The following is a 10,625-nucleotide window of genomic DNA, read 5'->3' on the forward strand; positions in this document are numbered from 1 at the left end:
CAAAAACTATCCATAATATTTATATAAGATCTAGACAGTATTTTATTTTTCATTTAATTTCAGCAACTTAATTGCAGCTACATCTCAATACTACCCATAATTTAAATGAAATCACATCAAATTATGGGCATAATTGATTAAAGCAATTCTACACATAAAATAGTGCCCATAAAGTAGTACACATAAGGTCGAACCTCTACTCTATAAGTTTACTAAATACAAATTACGTATATACAACTATAAATCAAACAATTTTAGATTTAAATCAAACAGTTTATGTGTGTTCAAGTTTAATTTATAAATTTTGTTTATAAAACCTCAAATAAAAAAAAGTTACTTATTATATGACTAGCCATTAATTCTGTTAGTATAAAAACAATAAATTACATAAATATACATATAAATCAAACAATTTGTTTAAGTGTATTCAAGTTTTTTTTTTTTTCTTTATTAAAAATTACTTAAAAAAATCTATCCATAATCTTTTATAAGTCTAGCCACTACTTCTGTCAGTTTAAAAAATATAACTCAAATAAATGTAAAAATAAATCATACTATTGGTTTATGTTTATTCAAGTTATATTTTATTTGTTTGTTTATAAACTTTAAACTACAAAAACTATCCATAATATTTATATAAGGCCTGGACAGTAATTTATTTTTCATTTAATTGCAGCAACTTAATTGCAGCAACATCTAAATACTACACATAATTTTGATGACATCACATCAAAAATTGAATGCAGCAATTCTACACATAAAATAGTGCCCATAAAATAGTACACATAAAAAGTCCTACCGACTTTTTTTATTATAAAAAAATATCTCATCAATAGCTTCTAGAATTTTTTATTAGTATTTATTGCATGTATTTCAAACTATATAAAACAGTTTAGAGTTGTAAAATATACATGTGTAAACAACAGTAGATGTTCAAGTCAAAATGAAAATTATTAAAAAACTTGCGATTTCAGTACAACAATCATGAAGTAACACGACCAAAATCTTTTTACAAAACTTAAAACTGTTTTATTGAACTCAAATTGTTCACAGCTTTATTTTATCTTGTTTCAGAAAGTTATAACCAAACTTCAACTAAAACACAATTGAAAACATGCATTGCAATTTAAAACTCATAAAAAACATAAGCAAAAAATAGCATCAACAAGTATACAACTTATTACAACATGAACAAAAAAGAACAATTCGAATCCTTAACTTTAAAAAGCTTGCATTGTTTAGTTGATTTGACATTGCTTATAGCTTTATCAAGTTAAAGCATCAACATTTAAATCAAACTAAATCAATTGGTACAAAAGAAGTAACAGGATGTTACCATTTAATTCTATCATTTTTTTACGGTACATATCACTAATTATCTAAACCACATATAACACAATTTGATAGCTTAAAACGGCATTAACAGTTTTTTTAACTATGCTTTTTTATAAACCTATGGCAATCTACCTATTTGTTTAACTAGCTTTTAATTTCTACTAAGCAGTATTAAACTACCATTAACTAAACAAAATATGTGTACAATTTTAACAACTTTGTGCTGGTAAAAGATCAAAAGTAAGAGTTAGAGCTAGTTGAATGAAACATTTTACTTCTACATAACGTTTTTTAAGCTCCTTATATTGGCTTTTGCAATTTTATCTGACCATTTTCAACTACTTTGAGAAAGGAGCTAGTTATGTTTTAAAAGTATTATTTGAATCGTTGAACAAGTTTTATAAATCAGTTATAATTGAATGTTTCATAAAAAGCTTCAACTAACTTCAGTGTGTTGTCCGTAGGCTTTTTCTTAAAAACTTCTTTATTTACACAAAACTTATTCTCATAAACGCTTACGTTGTATACTTTTTATTTTTTCATTAAATAACTGCTTAGTTTGTTTTTAAAAATTTCTCCTACGTCACTATAATTAACAATTATACTTTGAAATGAAAACAAAACAGTTAGTTTCTATTTCATACTTTAAATTAACTTTGTATTATTATTAAAAATTCTTGATCATTTGAGGTTTAATTAAAAAAGTTATATTAATCATGTTTGTTGAAATTCAATTTAAAACTTAACATAAAAAACAGTTTTAAAGTTATACAACAAATATATGTAAACAACTGTGATTGTTCAAAACAAAAAAAGACAATCAAAAGCATACAGTTTCAGTGCAACTATCATTAAATCTTTCGTTTTACAAACCCTAGACTTTTTTTTGAACTTAGTAGCTTACGGATTTTTCAAATAAAAACATCGATGCATAAAAATACTAACAGCTGAAACGTTATGCAAAAGAAAAGAAGTATACAGCTTTGTAACTCAATTGAACACTATGTATGACACAACTTTATGACTCAAAACTGCTGTAACTGTTTGTTTTAAGTTATGTTTTTTAAAAGTAAGATAAGTTTAAGATAAACGAAAAATGTATATGATCGGTATGAATCATTGGTCCAACATACAACAGCTCAAAAAGAAAAGCCTACGGCACGCGGTATTCCCAAGCGGTCACCCATCAAGTACTAAGACACTGCTTAACTTCCCAGATCGGACGAGATGGGGTGCGTTCAGTGTGGTATGGTCGTAGGCGTCTAGCAGCGAAAAAAAGCGATTTTAAACAAATAAGCTGTCTGAAACTTGTAGATTGTTTGCTTAAGTGTTTCATTTGTTTAGAGCCCACTTTGTTCTAACTAATAAAAATAAACTAAGCCTTTCTAGTCTTTACTTTTCACATTATTTTTCTTAGCTTCGAGCTTCATAAAACTATTCAGCTATTGTTTTTTTGTTGTTATAGTACACAATATCATTACAGTGCAACGACATAGCAATATTATGAGACAGAATTTAACTAGTTTTATACTACATACAGAAAAGCTAATTAGCTAAACTAAAAAGCACATGTGGTTTAAGACTACTTAAGTTTGTTTGTACAAGTTCTACGATAGTATAAGTGATTAAGCAATGTACAAGTTTGAGATAAGAAAAGTTCTTAAATTAAAAGAAAAAGACACAGCAATAAATAAAACATATTGGTCATGTTTTTACAAACTTAAATGCTGTTGTTACAACAGAAGTGTTCGAAACAACCGAGAACAAATGATAACTTGTTTATAATGAGCTTGGATTAACATTAATACCAAGTCAGAGATAACTTGTAATGGTTTAACAATCTTTTTAAAATTAACTATAGCAAAAAATTTAGTCAACTGCCTACATTGTGCAGAACATTGCGATTAATCTAGTTTTTAGTACACTTAGAAGCTACTTGTAGTAGTTGAGCAGTTGTAATTGAGTTAAACATACTTTAACTTAAATCGTATACACTTCTTCGATCATACTGCTTCATTATTTGGTCAAGTCATTTTTATTTTACTTGAATTGTAGTTTTGTTTCTTTTATCAGTTAACGATGCTTCAAAATATGCAGTGAAGATGTTTTAATTTGTTTTATCTAGTTTTGAAACGACGAAACAAACTTTGGAATAATAAACTTTAACTGTATTACACTCAAAAACATACATTTTGTTAAACACAATGCAACCTTTTAAGTACTGATTGTACACGAAAGTTTATCTAAACATTAAGGTTTTCAAATGAGTTTTGAAAGATTATCGCTTGAATACTGTTTGATTTTTTAAGTTTTTTTGTTTAGGAACGCTTCTTTTTTAATACTGCTTAAAAAATAAGCCTAACATCTTTTTTTACGTAAGACTTTTCTTCTCGTAATAAGCATTGATAAGAAACTTTTTAATAACTTCGTATTGATATTTTGGTCTTGCAAAAATTCTTTGAACAGTACTGATGTTTATTTAAATGTAAATAGTTTTATCTTGCTTTGGAAAGTTACGATCAAATCTATTTGTAAAATCTGCAAAGAAAAGTCTTAGTTCAGTTTCGAGTAACAGATAAAACGTTGTTGAAATCTAAAAAAACTGTACAACACTTTGGAAAAGTTATTTCAAATACTTTCAATTGTGAAACTACTTTTTTTTTACATATACTTATTGGCACTTTTTAAAATAAACCTACTTGCTTTTAAACTTTTCTTTGTAACTTTTGAACAAGTCTTTATATGTTCAGCGCGTTTTTGAGAAGGTAAGTGACTAGTATGTGCGAGAACAAACTTAAAACTTAAGTAGTTAAATTGAATTAGATGGTTTAATTTAATTTTTTAGTACTACCCTTTTTATTATGAGTAAATTTAAGGTAAATGATAACTAATAAAATCACACAAAACGAATACTTGTGCATTTTTCGGATTTTTTTTTTACAAATCAGCACAGTTTAAAATGTAATCAAGTTAAACATACTTCATGGGTTTTACGATTAACAAAGCTGGCTGGAAATAAAATAATAAAACTTTGCTTAAGCTTGAGATGAAAAAAACACTTGTCCTTGTCTAAAACTTCACTACTTTAAGCTTGCAGCTTAAGAAAACTAAGCCGGGTGTGTAGTAGTATAATTAGTTTTATATGTGGTTTATCTCACTAAATGGAGAGATGTGCTGTAGCATTTAGACTGTTTTTCTGGACCTTTAAAGCTAACCTTTAAAAAAAAATTCACTTCTGGATCGGGCTAAGTCTTGTTTCTTTATCACTGGAACATTTTTAACATTAGTAGTAAAGCAACTTTGCTTTTATTAGCATACAGGCTTTAAACTCACACGCTAATGCTTGTATTAATCAGTAAAAGGTACCTGAGAAAGCAAAACTGCTCAACAGTCAATTCGTCACAGTCAGTAACTGCTGAAAGTATTGTTTTGCTTTCTTTAATCAACATACAAAATGTCTACAACAGCAGTAGCAGCACCATCAGCAGCGGCACCGGCCGCAGTTAAGGCCAGGTCTTCCAAAAGACCAAGCGCCAAGAAGGCAGAACACCCGAGTTACAGGGAAATGATCAGCTCTGCCCTGGGAGCAATGAAAGAACGAAAAGGTACATCCCGCCAGAAGATACAAAAGTTTATCGCGGAAACCTACAAGCTTGAGCTCTCAGCTTCTAATTCTCACTTGAAGAGAGCACTTACCAGCGGCGTGACCAAGGGTGCTTTTCTCCAGACTACTGGAAAAGGCGCTTCTGGCTCGTTCAAGCTTGCTCCAATGCCAGCTGCTGGTCCCAAGAAGAGGACAAAAAAAGTAGCTAAAAAGCCAGCAGTAAAGAAGACCGCAGCTAAAAAACGAGTGAAGAAGTGTGCTCCCAAGAAAGCAGCAAAAAAACCAGCAGCCAAAAAGCGACCTGCTAAAAAGTGTGCTCCTAAGAAGGCAGCGTCTAAAAAAGCTGCAAGCAAGAAGAAGAAAGTAACAATGAAGAAGCCGGCAGCCAAAGAAGGCAAGTACCAAGAAGAGCTGCAATAAATAAGTTGTTCTTTTACCCAAGGTCCTTTTCAGAACCACTCAATTAAAGTACAAAAAAAATTTTAAAAAGTAACAGCTTGTACCACTTGTTTCAAATTTCTTAAAGTAAAAACAAGATATGAGACAACTTGATGACCTAGAGCAACTATAATGCTTTAGTTTAGTTTATATTTGTACTAAATCTAAAGTATTTAGGACAACTAATTGATTTAACAGCTACTAGAGTCTCTAAACAGTCTCAAACAAGCCTTATAAAACGAAAAAAATGTACAAACCTTAATCTACATTGTGTTGGTGGATTAACAGTTAGTATATTTGAATAATACATTTTACTCATGAGTGATAATATCCCTGTTTTCCTGTCTTACCAGTTAGTTACACTTACCATAGTTTTTTTTTTACTTTTACTTGATAAAACTCTTTTTGAGAAAGAACTAGTTATGTTTTGAAATCATTGCTTAAACTGTAGTAAAGTATATAGCTAAAAGTATGCGGGTATCTGCTTTAATATTAACTGTTTATAAATTGTTTAGGATGAACTTTTTCTTTTTTGTATAATAACGACCTTTAAATAACAAGTTTCAAATAAAATCAGGCTTTTTAAAAGTAAGATTTTTTATTTCAACAAACATCCTCTCCAAAGAAGACACAATATCATGATAAAATAAAATAAAACTAAAATATAAATATACAATACCCTCCAATCCTGGTCACACGTCATTCACAATTAAATAAATAGTCAATAACATTTAAATGGATGCTGAAAGTCCTATCAACCAAACAAAACATACTTTAAATAATTAAATGGTTTTTGTAAACTAGACATCTTTACTAAAAAACACCATAAATTTAACCATAAAATGTATGTCGTAAATTAACAAGATAACCTTAAAAGACATGGTTAGAAAAAAATTAAATTAATGTTTAGGCCTGAGCTATCCAGAAAAGATTTTACTGAACTGAGGTGACCTGAGAAATACCTTACTAAAATAAATGAAATGAGTTACCTATAAGGAAATTTACTTTTTATATTCTTGCAAGAAATAGCCAAAAATGTTATTTGAACCGAAGTAGGTTCACGAGCAAAGATAAACTACTGTAGTGATAAACTAAATATATGATGAAAAATTAAGAGCAGTTATGCAAACCGTTGAGATTAAACGCCTTAACTAATCACTTAATTTTATTTGAGAGTGTAACAAAAATAATCTATCCTACTTTTATACTGTGTTCAAAACTCTATCTTTAAAAGGGCTTTTATAAGTCGCGGACGTGAAATATTTTCCATAGAATAAATTGAACTAGGTCCGCAGTTATAAAAAAAAAGTATTGCCCTTAATTAATAGTAACAATGATCTAATACTAAATAATAAGGTGACTTTTGTTAAACTGCAGTAAACTTTTTTTTATTCAGTGTTCCTGAACTTTCTTTAAGTTTGATTTCTAATAAAATATCTGTTCAAAAACTATAAAAAAGCTGTAATTTATAAACTTTGAAACTTTATAAAATATATACTGTTTAATTTTATACATTTTTTCTTTCTTATTTATATGAAGCTGAGAAGTTTGTTTTCGTATCGCATGTGCATCATTCTATAAAATCATTATTATTTTTTTTATAATTTTTAAACTGTAAGATAGAACAACCAAAAAGATTTTCTTTAACTAAAAATAAAAACTGGTAAAGACTTTGACACTTTAGAGTTTTATAAGCTATAAAATAATAACTTAGGTATAAAAAGTCATAAACTCATTTAAAAAAATAATATGTTAAATGGATTAAAGAATTTTCATGAAACCCATAAAACCATTATTTAAATTTCAAACAATAACAAAAAACTAATACTGGTGAAAACTTTGAAATCCATCAATGTTCGTATTTTACAACAATCTACTTAGAAAATTACTCGTCTGACTCTTAAAAAGAATAATGATTGTTTTTGAAAAATACAAAGTAAAAAATACCAACATTATTACTAAAAATGTGTTTGAATACTAGTATTCAGAAATGTTAAACTCAAGTGTCATAAACAAGTATACCTGCTCTGTAGGCAAGAGCATCTCCTACATAGAAAAGAAATCCGGACAAATGTTTTGAAGAGTTGCTGTTTTTTAGTGCTATACCGTGTTAAAATTCAAACATAGAGAATAACTTGAAATTTCTAGAGGTGTGTTCGAAGTGAGTTTAGAATTTAGAATTAATGTTAGTCGAAAAAGAAAAACCGAAGTTAAACTTACAAGTAACCGCAAATTGAATGATAAGTTAATTGACATTATAATAACTTGCACTCGTTTTAAACTTTAGGCTGCTTGCTTTTTTATAACCTTGTACGTGTTACGCCCTATTCTATTTTTATTTAAATTTTCTTCTAAACAGTTTAAAATTTCATTTAACTTTTGAAAAATAAATGAGTATTATTCAAAAAGCTTAAAGTGATCTACAGAATCCAAAAAGGCCCAAACCGGCTAAGTCTAACCGAAGTCTTAAGATTTAGTAGATCACTACTAACTTGTTTTTGTTCAGTTATATATTAAATAAGTTAAATAAACTTTCTTAATTTGAAATTTGTTTATTTACTTTTAAGCAAGCTTTTATTTAAAAATATTTTTTCCCTGTAACATTGTATTTTCTTGCACAAATACGCTGATATTTACAAAGTAATTGAATTTTAAAACTTACAGTTCCGTATTAATCTTGACAATGGTTATAAAGTATAAAACATTCTTTTGGATATTTGTTAACATAAATTTTGCTTGATTATTCTGCCAAATTGCGAAAATTTTTACTTTTATTTATGCAAAGGTTTCAAAATATTTTTCCTTTAATCATCTTTAACTGAATTACAAGTTTACTTTTGGAGGTAATTTATTTATTCTTCATAAACAGATGTACCAAAGGAAGGTTAGAAATACTTTACTTAAATAAAATGTTAACACAACACAAATGCTTTTCAATGTTTCAAAGTAAGTTTTAATTTGATCAATAAATTTAAATGCTAGATAACGTATAAAATTTGTAGAACCGCTCAGTTCCAACCCGCGATCAACTCTCACCTGCGCATAATTCCCTCCCGCACAATTCAAAATTGATCAAATCTGAGAACCGACCAAGGGTAAGGGTTAAGGGTAACAGTGATAATAAAAAAAAAGATCAATAAGTAAAGACAAAAAAAAGGTGGGAGTTGTACGTGGATGGAAACTGTGCGGGTGGAAATTGATCGTGGGTAGGAATTGTAAGACTACCAAAATGTTGATATTTATTTTGAAACATAACGTTTACAACACAAATAGATTTGTAAAATATTTCATACAAATAAAAACTAGATATTTAGCCATTAACCTTTGTTTATTTCTTTATTTGGAAAACAACAAGTTAACAGTAAAGAAAACGGTATAGGCAAACTACTCAATTTTAAAAATACCATTTAGTTTATAATTTGTATGATATAGCGCTTAAATTTTATTAAGTTACAGTTTTTATTTAATAGTGCTCTCTCTCTCTCTCTGATATGACGTCACAATAAAGCTCTATCGTTTGTGATGTCACAACAGTAAACATCTAAGTTGTAGCTTACACACTTAAAAACATATTTAAAATCTGCGATGAAATCTCAAGATCATACTTTTAGGGATCATTTCTAAAGTATGTGTCTCACGAACGTTATTTAACAATGACGGTCAACCACTCACGATGATGAATTGTGGAGAGGTTTTCTGAGCAGGAAAATGACTTCAGCTTGCTGAGTGTCGTAATGACTGTTCCACTGTTGTTAGGGCAGCAGTGGAGGGAAATCGTTCTTTCTGAGTGATAAACAATCAGCCTAGTAGGGCTATATTATCGTTTAAAATCACAAGAAAACTTTTATATGTTGTTATAAGCTTATTTTCAAATTAAGTATAAATTAAAATTTTATTAAATAATACGAATATTTAGATTATTTTATATTAGCTACAAATACCTTTTTTTGTATTATGTTTGATAAAATTTTTATAAAGTAATTTATGCTTTAATTTGAAGTAAGGAAATCTTTGCTTTTCCAGAGAAAACTTAATAATGCAAAAAATCAATTGCTTTAAACTATAATATTTTTTAATGCAAAAGAAACTATTTTCATTTACTATGAGTAACATTTTTTAATTTATTGCAAAAAAGTTTCCCATAGAAACGTACATGGATCAGAATAGACTTTTAAACAAAGCTCGCCGCTAAATTTTGTAGTTAATTTTATGAATAAGATCTGATTCAAACATCAGGTGAGATCCTTCTTTTGGGGGACGAATCAGATTGTGCTTTGTGCCTTTCTGCGTAACAAGAATTTCGGCAAGACACGTTTCACACATCAAGTTATGTGTTCAAACCGTCTTCATTTCCGTTCACTTTGTAGAAGGATCTAACTAACATGAGTTGCATGTATTAATGTTTGATATTCTGAATGCTAACGGTCGTGTGAGGCTTTATGACGTCATAAAGAAAGAGAGTACATGATAACAGAAGAGATTAGCATACTTTATGCACTGCACAGTGCGGGAGCCAATCATTTCTACCCCGATCATTTCTAAACCGATCACTTCTAATCAGGGGCGTCGCGTGGGGTGGAACCCTGGAGCTGTAGCTTTACCTAAAAGAATGAAAAATTATGCTTTTTTTTATTGATTTTAGAGTTTAAGACTTTAAATACGCTGATTTCAGCCCCTGCTTCAGCTGTACAGCACTAAACTACGTCAAAATAACTTTATTTTAAAGTTGAGGAACTGAGCTTTTAAATGGCATAAGTTTTTTATATTACCTAAAAAAACAAGAAAGTTATGAAATCATGAAGATGTACAAAAAATACAGCCAAATGTGTATATGAACGTCTTTAATTTCCTTACTAAATTAGTTTTCTTCAAACTTTTATATTTGATGTTAAAAATGTTCGTAAAATTAGAGCTGCAAGCTCAATCTGTGTCAGCTGCGGTTTACTATCATTTCTAACTCGCTATCATTTTTAACCCGATCATTACTAACCCGATCACTTCTAACCCGATCATTTCTAACCCGGTCACTTATAACCAGATCACTTCTAACTCGATTACTTCTAATCTGGTCACTTCTAACCCGATAATGTATAACTCGATCACTTATAACTCGATAATTTCTAACCCGATCACTTCCAACCCGATCATTTCTAATAAGATAATTTCGAATAAGATCATTTCTAACCCACTTTAACCCAATCATTTCTAACCCGGTCATTTATAACCCGATCATATTTAACCCGATCAT

General features: G+C 29.1%; 1 non-coding gene across 1 annotated transcript; it reads left to right on the plus strand.

Moving 5' to 3' along the window:
* The first annotated feature begins 8,972 nt into the window (after nt 1-8,972).
* Nucleotides 8,973-9,169, plus strand: LOC145841794 (small nucleolar RNA U3). The gene has a single exon (XR_014370170.1). It is a non-coding gene; the product is annotated as a small nucleolar RNA U3 (small nucleolar RNA).
* Nucleotides 9,170-10,625: the final 1,456 nt, after the last annotated feature.

Source organism: Thalia democratica, chromosome 7, assembly GCF_965202585.1.
Source record: "Thalia democratica chromosome 7, ktThaDemo2.hap1.1, whole genome shotgun sequence".
In the NCBI taxonomy this organism is placed as follows: domain Eukaryota; kingdom Metazoa; phylum Chordata; class Thaliacea; order Salpida; family Salpidae; genus Thalia; species Thalia democratica.